The 24767-nt window shown below is 35.1% G+C and overlaps 1 pseudogene; it reads left to right on the top strand.

The window, feature by feature from the left end:
• The first annotated feature begins 12287 nt into the window (after positions 1–12287).
• LOC130049512 (toll-like receptor 4) lies at positions 12288–22683 on the top strand (annotated as a pseudogene).
• The last annotated feature ends 2084 nt before the right edge of the window (positions 22684–24767 follow it).

Genomic DNA, 24767 nt, shown 5'->3' with positions numbered 1-24767 from the left:
TCAGGCCTTTTCATCTCATTTTATGTTATGTTGCAGGATCTCATTGGTCCATTTTCCCGACTGCCATTATCACTCCAAGGTACAGATGTCACCTTAGGTGATGCCTATGACATGATCAATTGCACGGTGGAAGTTCTGCAGCAGTACAAGACTAGGTACAGCAAAAATTTCTCAGAGAATTTCATACTTATTTTTGTAACACTAAACACTAATTAGTTCCCTTACATTACAGTCAGAGTTTGACGATGAGAGCAGTTATTATTACATCAAGGACTGTGGCTGGGTATCCCCTTAAAAAAAAGGGAGTGCAAGCTGCATTTTCAAATTCAACAACAGGAACATTTGTTGATGGTCTGGTATTGTATCCCCCTAACTACCACCCACCCCCGACTCTGTATTGGGTACCCACTATATTGAATATCACTAGACATTTGAATACCTATATATACGCTGCCATACTGTAGCAACCCCACAGGAAACTTTCACCTTCATGAATATTGTAGAGTGAAGGTACAATTTATTACTGGTATATTATAATCTGAAAATCACTCTATAAAACCATGCTACCCTTGTCACTCCCCGCTCCCTTCCTTAACAATTGATTTCAATTCCATGGTATCTTGCAAATGTGCAGAAGAAAAATACTGAATGAACTACAGAAAGTATAATTATCTAGTCACACTGATTTTGACTACGGATAACATCCGTTTACCTGATCAGGATATAGGGCTCGCGGCTGGTGTGACCTGTCGACGGGATGCTTACTCATCCTCGGCACCTGACCCCACCTCTGGTGTGTCCAGGGGTCCGTGTTTACCCAACTATATTGTATTGCTTATAGGAGTTATGAGATTGATGACTGTTCTTTATCTTCACTTTTCACATGACTACAATAATAATATAATATGACACTAAAATGCGAGATTATGTCAGTGGTAAAATCAATTGTGCATCATAATTATTAAATCACTGAAGATGACAGCGAAATATTTGAACAGTTTACATACAATGAAATGGCTAAACGAAATGTCATCAGAATACCCTCCTTTGTGGTGGGAAATCTTCCCCGAATTTATCAGATGTATTATATTGTTATTTTAGGCAACTCTACGGTGTTTGCTGGAAGCCTATTAAAATTTTGTGGACCATTATGGCATGCTCCATGAACTTTGCTAATATGTCTTGATTGCCTTCTGACAATCCCGAAATCTGCGTCATTGTGGCTAAATGCTCCCTTTATGTAAGAAATTCGAGTAATTTTGCACCACAACCTCTTACAAATATTCTCAAACAATCACTTCCTCTCACAGGATTTGGGGTTTCATGAATATGAAGATGGAGTTTATTCAAAGTATGTTACGCAACTTTACAATTCGATTAATTTCATTAAAATACATGCAAATTTCCTTCCCCTTTTCCCTTTATTTATATTCTTGTATGTAGATGAAAGGTGACGATAACGAACAGTGATCAATCTCATAACTCATATAAGCAATACAAAATAGATAGTTGGGCCGGTATCTGATTCCCGGCAAGGTGGCAAAGATCACTCCGCTCTCCGACATTGTTCTTAAAAATCTTCAAATGTTGTTACTGGGTCATCAGTGAAGCGAACTGCTAAGAACGTCGTTATATAACGAGAGCGCGGACCTCCTCGAAAACATCCCTCGCTTCGGAGACGACGCCAAGATGGCGACCGACAAAATGCCATATTTGTGCTTTCGAGAGGAGAGTTTTTTATTTTCTTTTTCTATACATCCAATTTCTTTGAATTGGAGATTATATGTGATCGATTCTGAGACGCTGAATTCGTTAAGCTTAGTTTTATTTTGCTACGACGCATAGTCTTCAAAGAAACAGATTAAAGAGCTCGATTCGGGGTGAAATCTACTAACACAAACACTTAAACTATTTATTTCTCGGACATGTACAGCTATAAAAATGGCCAATAACCTGTAATACAATAGAAAACACCATATTCTACCTGATTGTCAATCCTCTTTTAGGATTTTTCTCCCGAGTAATAAAATAAATCCTTCCTCTGAGAGACTCGACAAACACAATCTATGTTTTTAAACAATATTTTATTCATGTCACATATAAAGAAATGAAACGTTTTTCTAAGATAGGTTTTAAAATGTTCTCCACACTCTGAATTCTTCTTTGGAATCGATATCGATCGGCGGCTACATTCATCCAGGTACTTTTTCGATCTTCTTCGGGTAACAGATACACTTCATTGTTGTCCACATTAAAGATTACGCATTTTCTCGTATTTTGATGTAGATGTCGTGAAGATACTGCACTCGGAGGGTCTCGATCTCGGGTGTTTCGTCTGGCATCGTTCTCTTTAATTCCTCTGCTATTAAATGAATCAACACCAAGGCCAAGGTGCCGATACGGTTCTCCATTAGATGTTTGCATATTTATTGGCATGGAATATGCAAAATATATACTTCCAGGATTCCCACTGGCCCTTATTGATATTCTCTTGTAATTTTCTATGGCTGCTGCATCATTTAGTGAAAGTAATGGAGGAGTATAAAACTCCTCCATTACTTTTTTCTCCAATTCAGTTAAATTGAATTTCGTTTCCATGATCTGAATCAAAAGTACATTGAGATTTATAAATTTGTAAATTCTGATTATTTTCAGAAACATTGAAATTATGACAGATTTACATAGATTTTTAATTTAAGATCCATAGAACTATATTGTCAAAATATGCCTTCTGAGGCTTCTCTGTTACAAAGGCAGACATTTTTATATTTTCTCTCCATCTGTCACCAAATCTTCTGAATGTAGAGCTGCATGTTCATCAATGTATGTAATTTTAAAGGGACTGATTCACAATTTCCCCCCTAACTTTGTTTTCCACTTTAAATGATCAAAATCTATAGTCTCATATATTGAGAAATTAAAGATTAATTAATCATGACAGAAGCTCATTATAGAGAGTTTAGTATTTGTTTTGAAAACAATGATTAATGTGTGTTATTGTTTACGAAGTTTTCAAAATAAATGGATATTTATCCAAGTTTATTAGATATATTACATTTCAATTATACTTTAAGTAAAATGTGTCATTTCAAAGTTAGAATTTATGATTTTACAAAATGAAGATCCTTTGAATTACAAAATTCAGGTTTGTTTATTTACATAAAAAGATTCTTTGTTTACATAACACAAAATCAAAGCTTAAAGATACTGCTCTTATCCTTACATTCAAAAAGTCCAAATTTTAGTTGCCAACATTTAATGAGCTATATTTTTAATTTTTAACATCAAAAACGAAAAATATTTTTGGAAAAACGTGAACCAATCCCTTTAAGGGCATTACAGATTTAAGAACACATCCTGTTTCATACTGTTGGTGAACAATATAATATATCTTGATGCTTACTCCTCCTAGGCACCTGATCCCACCTCTGGTGTGTCCAGGGGTCCGTGTTTGCCCAACTATCCATTTTGTATTGCTTATAGGAGTTATGAGATTGATCACTGTTCGTTATCTTCACCTTGCATATTCAGAACAGGAAATTGTTTTTAAATTCCGCAGGCCTTCAGGACTAATGATACTTTTAATCAGTAATCAAGCGACTGATATGGCCTGTGGATCTCTTGTTTTTAGATTCAGGATGCGTGTGAATTAACTTGTGAACACTTATTAAATACAAATTATATATTGAATTTAACATTGCTACAGATGCAAGGTGAAGATAACGAACATATTTAATGAAATATATGATTTTTAAAAAATGCATATTATCAAGTCATGGAAAGTATAGGAATATATATGTAATAAGTTTTTATCTATACGTGTATATATATATATATATAATAGCAATTTTCACTTTATTGGATACTCACTTCCGCCCCTGCCCGGGGTGTGTATCCAAATAATGTGAAATTCGCTGTGTAGTTATGTTAATTTAAGAGTTCATTCCTATTTCCATGCTTATATATATATATATATGTTTGTGTGTGTAGGGGGGTGTTTTACCTACTATATGTCAAATGTTTGTTAAGTTTATTTAAATATGTTTAATTAACAGTATAATGATATTTGTCTGAAAAACCGAATGCTTACCACACTATCCTTCTTTATCTCAAAACCATAGACATCATGGTATTGAATGCGGAATACACCCCTTTTGAAGTTTCATTGCAAATTCCTCTTTGAATGTACCAACATTTTGTATTTCCGTCTTCATCTAGTGCAGCTAGCAGGAATTTGTTGGTTTTACCGGTTACACTGTATCGACTGTTTATGGATCTAATTTCCATATCCTCCAGTACCGTGATTTTTATGTTCTAAAAGTATATAAACCCAATTAATAACATTTTACAAACATATTTCTTAAAGTAATTCCACCCTCCTGTGATGTCATCATATTTTGCAAAATCAATGATTTATTTAGATTTATGCGTGATAGGAACATAAATTTTGTTGGAGTCTATTCCGATAGTTATTGTAAAAAATCTTGTTAAAACTAAACTATTTTAAAAGTTTAAGTTATAGATGAATAATTAATGATACGTTTCAAAATATTGACCATGCCACCCCCGAGGTATCTCCGCCATCATATATTGGGTGGTAACAAACCTAGGGGGTGGCCTAGGGAACTCCTCCCCCTCCCACCAGCTGGAGGGCCCCCTATCTCCCTGTCCAAGGGGCTCTGCCCGTACTCGAGCATGGGGGACGAATCCCCCTCACCCCAATGCTGATCGGTGGCACCCCCTCGACCATATCTGGTCCAAGGGGGTATCACTCGACCGGCTCCTCCTCGTCGGAGTCGAACTCCCACCCCTCGGGCTGAGTTGGTTCAAGGGGGAGAGGTCCGTCATCCGAAGAGGGGGAGGCATCTCTGGACTCCTGGCGGACGAACGGGGCCTCCTCAGGAGCTGCCGGCGGCACCGAGGGAGCAGCTGTCCCCGGAGCCGGAGGGCCTCGTTCTGGCGCGTGAGGGACCCCCCGACGAGTTAGGCTTCATGGAGAAGTCCCTCAAACGCCGGCGACCGATCCTCTCGCTGGCGGCCAACCTCTTGTAGGCCGCCCTCGAGCAGGAGTCGACCTTTGTCAACAGGACAGCCTGTTCCCTCCAATGGAGGAGGAGCGCGGGGGACATCCCCGCGCAAGTCGTAGACTGGGGGAGGGGCTTCCCCCACAATGCGGCACAGGCTATCCATGGCCTCCACCAGATCTGGCGCGAGACCACCGTGGGGGTCCGGGAACACCTCCTCGGCCCGTAAGAAGGCTACCAACTCTGACAGAGTGGCACCTGGGCCGAGGAGGGTCCTAGCCAACCACTTCAAAACCCTCTCCCGGATGGACGAGACCTCCCGGGAGAGGGGACGCCACGCCGAAAGACCGGTGGCAAGTGAGTTAGGGTCACATGCTGCCGGAGCTTCCGGTAGCCACCCCACATAGCAAGGGGCACTCTGATTCCCGACTGCGGTGGGGACTAGGGGGATTGGGAACACCCGCATCCCTAGGGCCGGCGAAGTCCTCCCTAATTTTCACCGGACTGATTTTAATGTAACTATTGGACGTTACCTATGATGCGTATAAATATTTGATCATAATGATAAGTTGGAATTGAAAGAAAGGAGCGGGGAGGATAAAATCATTCCTAAAATATTATTCGTTAAAATAGAAATCAATAAGCCATCGAATCCAATCAGTACCTCCCATTTGATTTTCAGTACTAGTATTTCTTTCTATTGAGTCACAATTGACTAGCAATAATGGGGATTTGTTTTTCTTTACATCTTTGCGTGACTTGTGAAAATTTATCCCCATCTCCAATTATCAAAAGTTTTTTTTGTAAACCTTGAAATATCTAATTAAGTTTCTCAATCATATCGTATATCAGGCATATTTTCGAGAAAAAATTGGTGGCCCAGAAAACGGCCGTTGGAGGGGAAAAAAAATAGACCCGAGTCTATTATTTTCTTTTCTGTCTCTTTCAATTTCTTCTCTTTCATTATCTTCTCGTATACATGGTCATGTATGACTACACATTATCCATTAAACCACCTCACCCTTCCAGAGGGCCATGAGTTTTCTTTTATTTCTTGGTCCCAGTCTTCTATCTGTGGAATATCGTCATGATCTTTGACGGGAGGAATATGATTGCCATTTTCTCGATTCGTGTAGTGAAAATATTCCCAACATCAGAATTCTTGATACCGTTGAAAGAAGTTTTTTTCTGAACTGCACATGTTAAAATTATCGTTGTGTTATGATGTTGGTTTTCTTCTGAACTGCGCATGTTAAGAATTTCAGTTGTATTCTAATGATATTTGTTTTCTGACCTGCGCGTGTTAAAAACTTCAACTGTATTCTAATGATGTTTGTTTTCTGAACTGCGCATGTTAAACGTTCCATTGCATTCCGATGTTTAATTTTTGTTTGGTTCTGAACTACGTCCAACCAGATGATTGTTGTATTTCTCCCTCTAAAGATAACTTTAAAAAAATATGAGCATTTCTGCAGGATGAAATTGTTCACACATTCTGTTCCCTCATGAATCAATTTCTAATTCCTCATATGAATATGAGATTGATAAAAAAAAAAATATCAAACAGAAATGCTGATATTTCTTTCATCTCCAAAGGAATAAAACATAATTGATAAATAACAATGTAACACCTAGTGGGATGAAGAATGTTTAAATCAAAGTTTGTCGTTGTTGACAAGATTTACAGTGACACCAAATGTTGTGCTGGGGAGAGTGGTCCGATGGTGGCACGGAGTCGTCATATGACGGTAACTTCCTTCTGTCTCATCAGGGGCTTCATGGGGTGGGGAAGAGCGTCAGTCCGCGTATCTGTGGGGAGAAGAAGGTCTCCGAATGACATGGAACCACTTCCGCCATCTCTGGAGAAGGCGGACAGCAAACGAGATTTTAAAAAAAAACACCGACAAAATAATGGCGGCCAGGGCCATCTCAAAGAGGGGGTTCACTGAAATAGAAAAAGGAAAAAATTAGATCACTAAGATCATACTGCATAATGAACAATGTCTTTGTTTTCAATATTTATTGCACGAAATTTATCTCGAATATTAAAATATGATTGTTCAACGATTTGGAAAAAATAGTTTTAAAAAAGTGTTTACTTGTTCGATCTACATGGATGTCTCAATTTGATCAGTAGACCTATACATACATACCTCATGCAGACCCCCCTGAAAAAATAAGAAAAAGTGACATGCAGTTAAAAAAAAAGTTTTATAAACGAAATAACTCTTTCATTTCAAATAATACATTTTCATCGTTGTCATCACTGTTTTCGTTACTGATTAGTTTAGGTATATATACATGCATTTGCTGATGATTAAATTTTCTTTCAATAATGATATGTATGAATAAGCATCATATTAATAGTATAGGTACAATCAGTGAAATATAAATCGGTTGACCATGCCTCGTACCGAGAGAGTTGATGTTTCCCGTTTCGTTTACGGTGATCGTGGGTGTCGTCAGGTCCGTCATTTTAGTCGTCTCTCTTGTTATTGATTTTGTGAGTCATGGAAACAAAACTATTAAAGTCATGCGGGGAGGTGGTACTTTCAGAGGATTGATTGATTAAATATTGTTTAACGTCCCTCTCGAGAATATTTCACTCATATGGAGAAAACACCACTGCAGGTGAAGGGCTGCAAAATTTAGGCCTATGCTCTGTGCTTATGGCCTTTGAGCAGGGAGAATCTTTATCGTGCCACACCTGCTGTGACACGGCACCTGGGTTTTGCGGTCTCCTCCGAAGGACCACCCCATTTAGTCGCTTTCTACGACAAGCAAGGGATACTGAGGACCCATTATAACCCGGATCCCCACGGAACTACTTTCTTCACGTGTAATATTTACAGTAGTAGATAACAAAGTCGGGGTTTCAGTTTTTGATAGAGTCATGTGAGATGTCAGAAGTACTGGGTTTTGTAACAAGTACAGATTGAGTGTATGTTGATTAGTTTGTTGTGTTAGTGATGTCGGATTTCGATGTGTAGTGTGTCGTATATGTCACTGAAAAATTTGTTTGAGGTATTTCCGATGTAAGTTGAAAGGAAATCATTTTGAAAAAATTAATACAGTGAGTAATTCTAACATATTATTTTAGAAAAAATAGAATTATGGACTTCACACTGTATAAGTAACACATGAGTTTTATGTGCATAACAAAAATAGAGAAGTTCCTTATAATTCTTAACCTATTTGAACAAAAGGAAAGTATATGATACATGTTTTTATTCCATCTCTTTGTCTTACTCTGTCTTTCTCAGAAAAATAAAATAACCATAATTTTTTTCACAAACACCATGTTAGTTAAAGGACACAACGCATGTTTCTAAACTTTTTCATTTTGTCAGCAAAATTAACTCTTTATACCTAAAACTACTTTAAATGTGTTTTAAATGAAATATTTTGCATAGTTTTCGAGTTTGAAAGCGATGAAATTCAAATCTTGCGATATGCATATTTTCTTTCCCTAGTTTACGCGCCATTTTGTGTGACGTCATATGCGCCCTCTGGTTTGAAAACATCTATTAGCCATTTCATAAACAGATTAGATTTAATCGACAAAAAAACCAATTGTCACGTTAACGGCTTGTAAATAATAATGCATTAAGATGTTTTGTGCCGTGCTCAGGTGTACTAGTTGTCGGTAGAAAGGATTTAGACTGAGTATTTTTCAATTTTTCGAAGGACGGTACGAGAAAAAAGACGTGGATAATTTTTTTGTTGGAGCAAGAACTTTACCTTAAAAACACACCCAGTCACCTTTTCAAACATCGCTTGGACAGAGACCCTGATAAACTGCGAGAAAATGGATATATCGAAGCTATAAGCACTGGTAGGCCTATAGCATACATTCTGTTTTGCTCTTCAAATTCAATACACACTCCGGATCAACTGACCTTCACCTTGTAACAACATATATCGACGATGCAATGTAACTTCTACGAACTGGTAGATTTACAACGACAAAAAATAAAGACACAAAATAATTGAACTTTTAATTATACAAATAATAGAATATTGTATTTCCTAACTTTAAATTGAATTATAAAATTATTTCTTTATTGAACTCGTAGGATATTGAGTGCGTCAGTAGGCTATAACGCCGTGCTCCCACTTCGTACTTCTTAAAGACGTGCAGATCACAATTCAAAAATAGTAATAAGATTGCTTTATCAAAATAAAATAATGTGATTACCACTTTAAATTTGAATATTTGTATTGATTTGTGTGTGTGTTGTCTTTTTCTTTCTTTCCGAAATGCACGCGTGACAATAGCTTGGCATAGGGCCTAGTTGTCAACAATTTAACGTATCATAATTTGTCTAATCCAAAAATAAATAATGATTGCACTGTTTATTTTAGAAAAACAGCGCCAATTACAGATGTATAAAGGAATAACATCCACAAACAGTTTGTAGACAGCGGCCCATATAAACATTATTTACTCACAATTTTGCCGATTTCATACACGCTTTACTCGCTATATTTGGGTATTTACATCGTTATATATGTGTGCACTGGTGGCGAACACATATAAAACTCGCACAATTTATCAACATCGATTTAAATGTTGCCCATGGTAAATTAATTAGGCCCCTAAAAGTTGAGTTTTTAATAATATCTCTCAGTACTTTCACAATCCGAAGGGCGCATGTGACGTCACTGTACCACGTGACTACGTACCTAATTAACTTGACTTTTTGAAATCGGGGCTTAGATTTAAGTCTGTATTGTGGTTAAATATCGCAAAATTTCGGCGAACGAACTATTAGAATTAATTACTACAAGCATAAAGAAGACAAAATGCATGTAATATTGTATACTTTGAAAACATGAGATGTGTCCTTTAAGAAGACATTAATAAAAGAGCATTAGATCTAAAAATGGAAGAAATAAAAATCCTTTTCATAATTGATTTGTATGCAAATCCCTTTTCATGATCATTCTTATCTTGCATCTGTCGTCAGAAACGGCCATCAAATCCACAATTAATACCAGTTGAAAAATTGCATTAGATCTAAAAATGGAAGAAATAAAAATCCTTTTCATAATTGATTTGTATGCAAATCCCTTTTCATGATCATTCTTATCTTGCATCTGTCGTCAGAAACGGCCATCAAATCCACAATTAATACCAGTTGAAAAATTGCATTAGATCTAAAAATGGAAGAAATAAAAATCCTTTTCATAATTGATTTGTATGCAAATCCCTTTTCATGATCATTCTTATCTTGCATCTGTCGTCAGAAACGGCCATCAAATCCACAATTAATACCAGTTGAAAAATTGCTGAGGATAAAATTACGAACAGTGGTCGCATCTATCCAAACAAATCCCATAATGCTGTATAGAAAAACTTTTCCGCGTCCATATAACATTTCACAGATATTATTAAAAATATTTTTTTTTTATATACTAAAAAATCACTCACGCTTGTCCATGCAAGGTGAAGATAACGAACAGTGATCAATCTCATAACTCCTACAAGCAATACAAAATAGATAGTTTGGCAAACACGGACCTCTGGACACACCAGAGGTGGGATCAGGTGCCTAGGAGGAGTAAGCATCCCCTGTTAACCGGTCCATGAAATTGTTGGCGACATTGTCGATGATTCTAAAGTAATAATAATTATGTTTACACAGAAAATACGATATAATGTTTGTTTTTGAATGAGATCAAATGAATTTTGAATTAAAGATTTTTTTTTTAAGTACAATTGGGTTTCATTTAACAAAATTTCTAAACCTCTACAAATCACCTGCCCGTCAATCAGCGTGCACGGCATGACTGATAAGATTGTGCAACGATTAGCAAATTCTAATCAGTATCACGTGTCATGCAGATGGTCGGGTGGAAGTTGCGACACTAATAAAATGTTAGTTCGTGCACAGAACAGACATAATCGAGGTCATGTGAAACAAAACTTTGGATGAACTCTCTCGATCAATTCGCAAGTGATATATCTCAATCAGCTCACAAATTAAACATAATTTTAAAATCCTTTCACATTTTGTTTTCTTAAAACAAATTAATAGCTTCTTAATTATTTTTTTTTTAAATTCCTGAACAAAGGAAATGTTCACCGACACGTAAAACAATCAATCTATTCGTTACAGGAGTTATGAGATTGATGACAGTTCGTTGTTGTCCCCTTTTCTTAAAATATCCATTTGAGTGAGAGAAAAATTCTGGAGAGGTTAAATAAGATGCAATCAATTAATATTTCCACCTTTTCCTACATTGCCAACTTTAGAAGCTTCAGATTTTCTACTGTTAGGTATTGACCAAAATCTTGGAATTCCAAAATCGCCGTCTTGTCTTTGGAAACTCTAGTACATTCTGATAACCCCTTTAATGGCAAATAATTTGTCTAAACTATGGTTTGCAGGGGCACACTTCCTCGATTTTAGTAATACCCGATACGAACGACCCGAGGACTTGTTACTGCGACATTCACTGAAAATAATCCTCTTAAAACTGAATCCGGTATTTTGAACTTAAGGAAGTACGTTCGTCACAAGGTGATTCTGATATCTAGTATTGTTCCATTGTGTTAAAACTTTCCAGCTTTAAATGATTCTAACAATCAGCAGATGCACATAAACGAACAGAAAATTTTCTTCAATGATTCTGAGGACAAAGACCGATGTGAAGAAAAGGATTAGCCTCTTTGGAAAAATAAGTAATCAGTCAGAGATGGTTCATGAAAACGACGTGAAGATCATACTAGGAACATGGAAAACCACATTTACTGAATCAGCAAAAAACCCATTGGAAAAAAAGCCTATTGAAGATATGACTCAAAGATTGAAGTAAAAACTCAATCAAGTCGTGTTCATAACTTATTTTCCTAAAAAAGAATCAAAATGGAAAACACGACGTTTTTGGTTGTTGTTTTTTCCATTTCTTAGCGTCATCATATCATAGAAAAAGATTGCACAATATTTGAGAGCTGTGTTCAGTATTGCCACATGTCATCCGTAACAATAATACTTATGTACAATATTTGTTAAATTATTTCATAACATTTTGAAAGATACACGGTGTTTGTATTATTCGTCTGCTGTATTGAAAAAACTGAGGAACATATGTGAGGTTTCCAATGACAAAGATCACCATTTCACCGAGACGTATTTCTCCTTACTTACGCCTGTAGATTTCTAAACAAATGAACACGATGAGTAACTTAGTTATGTAGGGATATTGCAAACTCACCAAAATCTATTTTCTAACTTCCGTGATTGTGAGGTAGAGGAAAATGGTTTATTTTAGTCGATATACTTATTTCACGGAAGTAGAAACAGCTTTGCTGTGAAGCTGAGATAAGCATATGATTTATATGTGGTAGAATTTCTTCCTTTTCCTAAACTAATTCAGTTTAATTCTATTTTGGGAGTATTGTATATCGTATTTCTTTATAAGCATTGCCCGTGCTCAACGTGCGACTAGTGAATACGTTTATTGGTAAGTACATGCATTATATTAGATTTATATTGTAAGATCTATATAGATAGATATTGTTTACTAAATGTTACCTACATACCTAATATGATGTCAGTAGGAACGATAAGGTGTGTACATCAGTGGCGGATCTAGGATGGGTGTTGGAATATCCCCTTAGGTAGAACATTTTTAACAAAAATATGTCATATTTCGATATTTTGGGGTCTTCAGCTCCCTTTTCCTATACGGAAAGTAGTACAAAATTGTGGTGTAGCCCACCTTTGAAATTTTGGGGAATCCGCCCTGCAAATAAACCAGATAAATCAGTCTATAAAATGTTTTGCGGTAGAGAGTGTGCACTTCTAAAAAATATATACTGTAGGTGTATACTCCTCCTAGGCACCTAATTCCACCTCTGTGTCCTGGGGTACGTGTTTGCCCAACTCTCTATTTTCTATTGCTTGTAGGAGTTATGGGATTGATCACTGTTCGTTATATTCCCCTTCCACCTTAAAATTAACTAAATTACTTTCATCATGTAACTACACCTTAAAATGAAATCGCATGCAATTGAAAGGTGATTATAACAAACAGTAAGCAATACAAATTCTTTTAAAAGAATGTCTTATTTGAGTTCTTTTTTTCCGTTCATCCTGTTCATAAAATCTTATTTGATATTTTTTTGTTTTTTATTCATTTCTGGTTTAACAATTAACATCTTATTTGACATTTCTTTGTTTTTTATTCATTTCTGCTTTAACAATTAACATCTTATTTGATATTTCTTTGTTTTTTATTCATTTCTGCTTTAACAATTAACACGTCATTTGATATTTCTTTGTTTTTATTTATTTCTGGTTTAACAATTAACATCTTATTTGATATTTCTTTGTTTTTTATTAGCTCACCTGAACCGAAGGTTCAAGTGAGCTTTTCTGATCAGATTTTGTCCGTCGTCCGTCTGTAAACTTTTCACATTTTTGACTTCTTCTCCAGAACCACTGTGTCAATTTCAACCAAACTTGGCCAAAAGCATCCTTGTTTGTTCAAATGAAGGGCCATGTCCCTTTCAAAAGGAAGATAATCACAAAAATGCACAAATAGGGTGGGGTCATTTAAAAATCTTCTTACCAGAACCACTGGGCCACAAGAGCAGAAAGAACCTGATTCACAAACCCCAAAATATGGCCCTTAAAATATATAAAAATGAAAGTAAATGTTGAATAGGAGTATTGGTGTTATAAATATGTATCAGAATCCGGGGTTAAAAAAACATGTTATATTTTTAAAATAGCACTACTAAAGCTGTATTCATACTAGAACCGGATATGGTACCGTATTTTCGTCATTTTTCACCAAAAACTGGTATTTTGTAAAGGTTTTGCCATACTGGTTTCATCTCGCCCAAAATATTTAAAGAATTTTTATAACATACACCTTTTCAATTGACCATAAATGCGAAAATATTTTAGGGCGAGCTAGGAGCACCATTTTTATTTTTCAAAAAAAAAAAACAAACGATATTCTGGATTGCTGAAAAATATTACGGTTATAATGCGCTGGTGGTAGTAAACTTGAATTTTACAGATAATATGGCTGATTTAAGTATCTTGTGGAGAAAGAAACTACGGTTTACATGAAAGATTCCTGGTATAATGCAGATTCTAGTTTATTCAAATCATGGGCCCCAGGGGATCAAAGTTTTACATACAAATATAGAGGAAAAATCTTCTTCTCAAGAACCACTAAGCCAGAAAAGCTGAGATTTACATGAAAACTTTCTGACATAGTGCAGATTCAAGTTTGTTCAAATCATGGCTCCAGGGGGTAGGATGGGGGCACAAGGGGAGATCAAAGTTTTTACATATAAAGATATAGGGGAAACTTTTAAATCTTCTTAAAAACCACTAAGCCAGAAAAGCAGAGATTTACATGAAAGCTTCCTGACATAATGCAGATTCAAGTTTGTTCAAATCGTGGGCCCCGGGGGTTGGATGGGGCCACAATAGGGAATCAAAGTTTTCCATACAAATATATAGGAAAAATCTTCTTTTCAAGAACCACTGAGCCAGAAAAGCCCATTTTTGCATGAAAACTTCCTGACATAATGCAGATTCAAGTTTGTTCAAACCATGGGCCCTGGGGGTTGGATGGGGCCACAATAGGGGATCAAAGATTTACATATAAATATATAGGAACAATCTTCTTCTCAAGAACCACTGAGCGAGAAAAACTGATTTTTACATGAAAACTTTCTGACATAGTGCATATTCAAGTTTGTTCAAATCATTGCCCCCGGGGGTAGGATGGGGCCACAATAGGGGGTCAAATTTTACTTACAAATATATAGGGAAACATTTTAAAAATCTTCTCAAGAACCACTAAGCCAGAAAAGCTGAGATTTACATGAAAGCTTCCTGACATAATGCAGATTCAAGTTTGTTCAAATCATGGGTCCCAGGGGTTGGATGGGGCCACAATAGGGGATCAAAGTTTTACATACAAATATAGAGGAAAAATCTTCTCAAGAACCACTAAGCCAGAAAAGCTGAGATTTACATCAAAGCTTCCTGACATAATGCAGATTCAAGTTTGTTCAAATAATGGGCCTTGGGGTTAGATGGGGCCACAATAGGGGATCAAAGTTTTACATACAAATATAGAGGAAAAATCTTCTTCTCAAGAACCACTAAGCTAGAAAAGCTGATTTTTAAATGAAAACTTTCTGACATAATGCAGATTCGAGTTTGTTCAAATTATGGCCCCCGGGGGTAGGATGGGGCCACAAGGGGGATCAAAGTTTTACATACAAATATAGGGAAAATCTTCTCAAGAACCATTGGGCCAAAGAAGTTGATATTTACATGAAAGCTTTCTGACGTAGTGTAGATTCAAGTTTGCAAAAATCGTGGCCTCCAGGGGTAGTTGGGGCCATATTAAGGACTAAGGTTTTACATTCAAATGTATATGGAAAGTCTTCAGATATGGGCCAAGGTGACTCAGGTGAGCGATGTGGCCCATGGGCCTCTTGTTTATTTATGCTTTAACAATTAACACTTCATTTGATATTTTTTTGGTTTTATTTATTTCTGCTTTAACAATTAACACTTCATTTGATATTTCTTTGTTTTTTATTTATGTCTGATTTAACAATTAACGCTTCATTTGATATTTCTTTGGTTTTTTTTATTTATTTCTGCTTTAACAATTAACACTTTATTTGATATTTCTTTGTTTCTCTATTTATTTCTGCTTTAACAATTTACTCTTCATTTGATATTTCTTTTGGTTTATCATTCATTCTTGTTTATATAATTAATTTCTGAAATTATATTTCTTTTGTGTTTTTATCTATCCTTGTTTATAAAATTCATGTGAAAAGCGAAGACAACGAACAGTGAGCAATCTTTGTCTCAGTTGATATTTATTTTGTTTTCATGTGTTCTTGTTTATAAGATTAATGCTTCATTTAATATTTATTATGTTTTTGTTTTATTTATCCTTTTTTTTAATTTTTTTTTTTATTTACGAAACCAGTCCTTTGTCGACGACAATGAACTTAAAACAGATATATACAGACAGATAATATACAGACAAATGTTATAGAAAAAGAAATGTACACACAGAAATATAAAGCATATGATAAACAAACTGAAATATACAAACATATATTAAGATATATACAAACAGATGATATACAGACAAGTGATACAGAAAGGATTGATTGATTGAATATCATTTAAACGTCCCTCTCGAGAATATTTCACTCATATGGAGACATCACCACTGCCGGTGAAGGGCTGCGAAATTTAAGTCTTATTCTTGGCGCTTACGGCCATTGAGCATGGGGGATCTTTATCGAGCCACATCAACTGAGGATTTTGCGATCTCATCCGAATGACCGCCCTATTTAGTCGCCTCGTACGACAAGCAAGGAATACTAAGGATTTATTCTAACCCGGATCCCCACGGGATTATAGAAAGAGAAGTATATAAAATTATAAAAACAGATAATATACAGGGGATGCTTACGCCTCCTAGGCATCTGATCGCACCTCTGGTGTGTCCAGGGGTCTGTGTTTGCCCAACTATCTATTTTGTATTGCTAATGGGAGTTATGAGATTGATCACTGTTCGTTATCTTCACCTTGTATACAAACATTTATTTATTTATTTTTTGTTTCGATGTTTTCTGCCACACTCAGCAATTTTTCAGTTATATGGTGGCGCCCTGTTTTTATTGGTGGAAGAGAACCCAGATACAATGTACCTGGGAAGAGACCACCGACCTTCCGAAAGTAAACTGGGAAACTTACATATACAAATAGAAATATATAAACAGATAATATACAGACAAATATTATAGAGAATATATAAACAGAAATAAACAAACATACAATATACAAGCAGAAATTTACAAACATACAATATACAAACAGTTAATACACCAACAGGTACTATACAAGCAGATAAAATCCAAGTTACTAAAGAAAGAGAAATATACAAATAATTGCAAATATATAATTTACAAACAGAAATATACGAATAGATATACACAAACACATAATATACGAACAGAAATACACAAACACATAATATAAAAACATAACAGAAACAGAAATACATAAATAGAAATACAAAAACAGATCATATACAAATAGATAATTACACACACAAAATATTCAAACAGATAATATAGAGTTAGAAATACATAAACATGAATACAAAATCACATAATATGCAATCAGAAATACACAAAAAGATAATATACAGAAATACACAAACAAATATACAAACACATACTATACAAACAGAAAATACACAAACATAGATACACAGATAATATACAAACAGATAATATACAAACAGATAATACACAAATAGATAATATACAAACAGATAATACACAAACAGAAATACACAAATAATATACAAATAGATAATATACAAACAGAAATATACAAACAAATAATACACAAACAGAAATATACAAACAGATAATATACAAATAGATAATATACAAACAGATAATACACAAACAGATAATATACAAACAAATAATATACCAACAGATAATACACAAACAGATAATACATAAGCAGATAATACACAAACAGACAATATACAAACAGATAATACACAAACAGATAATATACAAACAGATAATATACTACAAACAGATAATACACAAACAGATAATATACAAACAGATAATACACAAACAGATAATACACAAACAGATAATATACAAACAGATAATACACAAACAGATAATATACAAACAGATAATACAGAAAGATAGATACATACAGAAATATGCAAACAGAAATATACAAACATATAATATGCAAACATAAGTATACAAAAATATCAGATACAAAAATATTATATACAAACAGAAATATACAAACAGATAATATACAAACAAAAATATACAAACATATAATATACAGACAGATAATACACAAACATATAATATGCAAACAGAAATATACAAACAGATAATTAAAAAATCAGATAAAATATAGAGAGATAATACGTACGAAGGGTTTTTATGTATCACAAATTTTGTGGAAATACCCTAAATCGCCGTTAGTTTTTGTTTGTTGACGTGATCCTTTGTTAGCGATTCTCCTAATCTAGTTTTAGAGTTATCTCTCTTTGCATTTGACATATTCAAGTAATGAAAAAAGAATTCAAATCAGCACAAGATCTTTAACTTTATTAAATATTTTTTTTAACATACACATGAGTTGACAGGTTTCAATTTTACTGTTACGTAAGTTATCACTCAACAAGTTAAATTGTGCATGTAACCTGGTAATCCAGTCACTGATTCAAATTATCGCTTTCAATAAAGCCTTTTTCAATTATTTCTGGGTTGCATTTCATGCGGTCGCAAAGTTTGATAAACCATTTAGCTCCAAATTCTTTCATGCGTGTTAGGGATAAGTCCACATGGCCACCAACCTCTTCCGCAGCCTTTGACTGTATCGCTACTTCCTCAGCATAAAACTGTTGAAATTCGGATTTAAGATAATCTTTCGCATATTTGTTCACTGATAAATCCATGGGCTATAATTTATCCGTGTAATTTAGTGGATTTGTGCTGTAAAGAATATATTTTTTTGTTTTTAGCAAATCACGGAACTTCTCCGTAATTTGTCCCCTCTAGAAGTCAAAGATAAACAGACATTTCTGTGCTAGCGGCAGGTCAAGTTCTTCTGCAACACGAGTAACATAATGACAGCTGACTTTGTTTACATAGTCCACCATAATACTTACATTTTCCCAATGATTTATCGAATGAGTCATATGAAAGGCGTTGGGAAACGTTGAATGAGGCGTTAAACGCTGTCCCGTGTCAAGGATCACAACCATCTTGGCACGCTAAAGATCTTCACCCTAGGTTTTTGAAAAAAAATAGGCTGACTGGGGGCCGCCACGGAACCTTAAACACCCACAACCAAACATATTTGAATTAGTTAACCGTCGTAAGATGGCTGAAATGTTGTCAAAACGGTGTTAAATCTTAATCAATCAATCACACATCAGTAATCCCACACATCAGTAACCCCATACAATATCAGTAGTCTCTTACATTATCAGTAATATCACGCAGTATTACTAATATCACACATTATCAGTAAATTCACATCAGTAACTTCACATATCAATAATATCGCACATCATCAGTAATCTCACACATCAATAATTACACACACCAATAATGTCATACATTATCAGTAATCTCACATCAGCAATCTCACACATCAGTAATCTCACATATCAGTAATCTCACACATCATCAGTAATCTCACACATCAGTAATCTCACATCAGCAATCTCACACATCATCAGTAATATCACACATCATCAGCAATCTCACACATCATCAGTAATATCACACATCATCAGTAATTACATATCAGTAATCTTACAAATCAGTAATCTCACACACCAGTAATCTCACACATCATCAGTAATATTACACATTATCTGTAATCTTACATTAGTAATTTCACAGACCATCAGTAATATCACATATCAGTAATCTCACACATCCAAAATGGCATACATTATCAGTAATCTCACTTAAAAATAATCTCACACCAGTAATCTCACATATCAATAATCTCACACCAGTAATCTCACACATTATCAGAAATCTCACATATTTCACAGGGGATTTTTACTCTTCCTAGACACCTTAACCCACCCCTGGTATGTCAAGGAGCCCGTGTTTGCCCAGCTATTTATTTTGTATTGCTTTTAGGATTTATGAGATTGATCACTGTTCGTTATCTTCGCCTTTCATATTATCAGTAATTTCACAAATTACCAGAAACTTTCGGATATTATTTTCTGTACAGTAACTCTAAGACACTACCTATATTCCTTCGCTGTATTCATCCAGAAATGTAGTACATACTGTAATATTATTTTCAAAGCAGAGAAATCGAATTGGCCTGTATTTTTGCTTCCTCCTGTCCCTATGACACTCTATCCAGAATATAGTAAATCTCTCATTGAAATTTAAATATCAAACAGTTTCCTCCGTGATGAAATATTGTTTATTTACCTATTAATTAAGTCAAAATGAGAGGTCTCAGGAGGAGACAAACATCATTGGCTGAATAGAGTTGTTGTGTAGATATAATTGGTACTCTGGAAACACTGAGCACGGCTTCATATCCTGTTGTTCGTTGTTTCCTTTATATTATCATCGTTTATCATTATCATGTTGCATAACTTTGATATATTCACCTCTTGTTGTATATACCATGCTTATTGTATATATCATGCGATTTTTTTTGTAGAAAATGCGGAAAGAATCAAAGTTCTGTGTATTTTACGTTTTCCTGACAACATTACTGGCCGCAGAATCCCTACAGTGCTCATCAAATGTCAACTGCAGATGTCATGAATTTCAAGGAAAATTATTTGCAAATTGTGAAAATCTTAACTTGAAGTCAGCTCCTTTATTCAGCGATGACGTCGTCGGAATAAACCTTGCAAACAATGTCATCTCAATTTTCCCGTCAAACCTTCCCAAACATATCGTTCACTTAGATATATCTAAAAACAAATTGCGAAAGATTGAAAATACGTCATTGGCAAATTTTAGTGCCCTACATAATTTAAGTATTGCTAACAACAATCTTCATACGGTTGAATTGTATTCACTTCGAAAACTCTCAAATCTACAGCGTCTTGACATTTCTGGTAACCAAGAACTAACGTTAGAGGTTTTGTTTAACATATCTAGGGATTTGCAAAACTCTTCGACAATCCGGTATCTGAATTTTGAGAACTTGCAGTGCACATACGGTGTCAGTTTCATCATAAAAAAAATACCACATTGCTTATCTGAAACACACACACTTGGAAGAACTGAATATAGCGTCCAATCGGATTAGCAGGCTCGAATTTGGCGTCTTGACTGAGTTACCAAGATCTCTTAAACATTTAAATCTCGCCAATAACATTCTCAGCTTTGGCTTCTACATTGTAGAGTTTGGGGATTTAGAGAATGTCGTTAGCCTCAATATAAGTTTCCAAGCGTCTTTCCATCAAATATACACAAAACAATTCTTCATCCAGTGCAATGATACGCGACCAGACTTGCAAACAGAATCCCACAGTGAGCTTCCAATGCTGTCTACAGCGTCACTTTCAACTTTCCGAGGAACTCAAAATATCAGTATATTCATTCCACCGAAACTAGAGAGATTTTACTCTCATGATAATTTATACAAAGTGGTCCTCCAAGATTATGTTTTCAAAACTGTTAGTAAACCTGTATTGACACACATTTTTATGCAGAATAGTTTTGTTTATAGGCTAAATGGTCCTCTAAAGGGCATAGAGAGTGTTATATATGCAAACTTCTCCAACAATTTTTGTAGTTATATATCACCCAGATTTTTCGAAGATTTTCCAAATCTATCACAACTCGATCTTTCCCATAATGCACTAGGAGAACATTTAGAAAGTGATCATCAAGGAGAAATATTTCAAAAGCTTTATAGATTAACTTCGCTGAACTTATCACGAAACAGGATTGTTCTACTTCCTGACAATATCTTTCGCAATTTGAATCTTTTAAAGACTCTTAATCTTCGCTACAATTCCTTAAGTGAGTTCTCATTACCTTTGAAACATATGACAAAACTTGCTCAATTGGATCTCTCCTATAACCAGTTGTCGGTCTTGGAGGAGGAAACGAGACATGCTCTGGATTCTATATCCAAACAGAGAAAGATAAACGTCAATCTGTTAGGCAACAGATTCAAATGTGACTGTGAAAACTTGAAATTCATCAAATGGATGCACAACTCGAAGGGAATTAATTTCGTGAGTTTTGGTAATTATACATGTACATTTTCAAATTCCTCTCAGCGGTCTACTCAAATTTCCTTCACAAAGATCGAGGATTTACTTCAAGGTCTGGAAAAGCAGTGCTCCTCTTACACCCTCGTTATTCTACTGATGACGTCATTAATAATCGTTGTCATGACAACAGTCCTTAGTCGCATTGTGTATCGATACAGATGGAAGCTGCGGTTCATGTATTACGTAGCAAGAGAAAAGTACAGAGATAATGTTCAAAGAATTGACGTCATAGGTGACAGTTCATACTATTTTGATGCGTTCGTGTCGTATGCTGACAAAGACAGGCGACTAGTTATTGATCTGGTGAAGCAACTGGAAGAGGAATCTAAGCTAAAACTGTGTATACATCATCGGGATTTCATTCCTGGAACAGACATAGCGGATAACATTACAAACGCAATTCATTGCAGCAGACGAACTGTTTGTGTCATTACGTCACACTTCATAGACTCCTACTGGTGCATGTTTGAACTCAATATGGCGCGCATGGAGGCTGCATACTCTCGCAATGGTGAAAACGTTTTATTTCTAGTTGTTTTGGAGAAAGGGGCGGTGAATAAACTTCCTCGATCATTCATGGATTTGATAAGAACAAAGTCTTATTTGGATTTTCCAGAGGGTGGAGATTCAGACGAAGTATCAGCCTTTCGTTCCAAACTTGGAGACACACTGAATTCGCCTAACGGTGATTTCAAAGGACTTCACAGAAATATCTAAAATCGATAAAACTAAAGGATGAAAATGAATTTTACTGTGTGTGTGCATTTTTAATGTATGCATGAATAAAGTGTATTTCATTTTTTTTTCTTTTGTATTTGCTTTAGGAAACCAATCATATATTTAATGGTGCATTTATTTGATATGTATTCCATTTGTTTGTCGAATGATCGGTATTCAAGTTCACTAAAAACCAGCACGATCACTCAGATATGAATTTCATGAAGTAAAACGAAAAAAGCAGGGATATAAGGAATATTATATCCATGTACCGTATACGACAATTACAAATTGATATACAGTTAATGATTAGAGGGGTAAAATACATATCTCAAATTAGTATACTTAAGAATAACTAAAGATGTATTTGTTGACGTATGGACATATTGAAAAGAAACATATATTCCTCTTTGCCTTCATCTGTCGCAGCCCGTGGGGATCCGGGTTAGAATAGGTATCCGTATCCATTTCCTGTTCTAAGAGGCGACTAAATATTCCTATAAAAACATTGTAGATCATTATTTCACACTACAAACACACTCTGTACATAATTCTTTTTCCATATCAAAACAATCTGAACATCATTCTTCCCTATATACACACTCTGTACATCATTCCCTCTCCCTATATACACACTCTGTACATCATTCTCCCCTATATCGACACTCTGTACATCATTCTCTCTTCTTATCAGCACACTCTGTACATAACACTCTCTATTTCATATCCTTTACCATTATATAAATAAAACACTCTGTACAAAACACATCATTCTCACCCCTTAAAATCACCCTCGTCATATAAACACATCGTTTAAACCATACTCTTTCTCCCTATAAACACACTCTGTACATCATTCTCGTTCCTTGTAAACAAACTCTGTACATCATTCTCTCTCACCATAAACACACTCTTTACATTATTATCTCTCCTTATAATCACATTCTGTACATCATTCTCTCTCCCTATCAACACACTCTGTATAACATTATATCTTCCGATAAGCACACTCAGTAATCATTCTCTCTCCCTATCAACACACTCTGTATAACATTCTATCTTGCGATAAACACACTCTGTAATCATTCTTTCTTCCTGAAACAAACTATGTGCATCACAATGTCTACTTCATTCTCTTTACCTATAAAGAACACACTATGCACATCATTCTCCCCACACTATTCTCACTCTCTGAAACACACCTTTTCATCACTCTCTCCTTATAAATACACTATCGACAACATTCTCTTTTTCGATATACACACTCTATACATCATTCTTTGTCCTTATAAACAAAGTCTGTATTACTATTCTATTTCGTTATAAACCCGTTCTCTATATCATTTCATCTCCCTATCAATGCACTATGTGCATCATTGCTCTCTCCCTATAAGCAAACTATGTACTCTCTCTCTCTCTCTCTCTCTCTCTCTCTCTCTCTCTCTCTCTCTCTCTCTCTCTCCAAATTGTGGGGTTTTTTTTAATCACAGTGTCCGGTATAAAATATTAAAAGAAATAGAATAAACAGTACACAGAGTTAAATTTTTAATTTTTAACTTTGTGTGCTGTTTATTCATTTATTTAAATATATATATATATATACATACATGTACTATGTACATAATTTTTTCTCCCTATAAACACACTCTGTACATCATTCTTTCCCAATAAACACACGTTTTACAACATTTTCTTCCCTATCAGTATACTCTGTACATCATTCCCTCTCTCCAAATATGCACATCATTCTAGTTCACCAAAAACAAGCTCACTCTGTACAGCACTCTCCCTGCATCAATATATCCCTATAATCTCACTTTGTAAATATACTCAATACAACATTTTTCTCCTTATATAAAAACTCTTTAAATTAATCTCGAGAGTTCATTGCAAACAAGCTCATTATGTACATCATTCTCCAAATAGCAATCTCTCTCCCTAAAACACGCTGTTCATATCAATATTTCCCTATAAACACGCTATGTACATCATTCTCTCTCTGTTAAAACACACTCTATGTTTCATTGTCTCACCCTATATCAGTACTCTCTACATCATTATCTCTCTCTCTGTATAAACACACTCCATGTTTCATTGTCTCACCCTATATCAGTACTCTCTACATCATTATCTCTCTCTCTGTATAAACACACTCTATGTTTCATTGTCTCACCCTATATC

The sequence above is a fragment of the Ostrea edulis genome, chromosome 8 (assembly GCF_947568905.1).
Source record: "Ostrea edulis chromosome 8, xbOstEdul1.1, whole genome shotgun sequence".
Classification (NCBI taxonomy): domain Eukaryota; kingdom Metazoa; phylum Mollusca; class Bivalvia; order Ostreida; family Ostreidae; genus Ostrea; species Ostrea edulis.
This window is presented reverse-complemented; position numbering and strand designations above follow the sequence as displayed.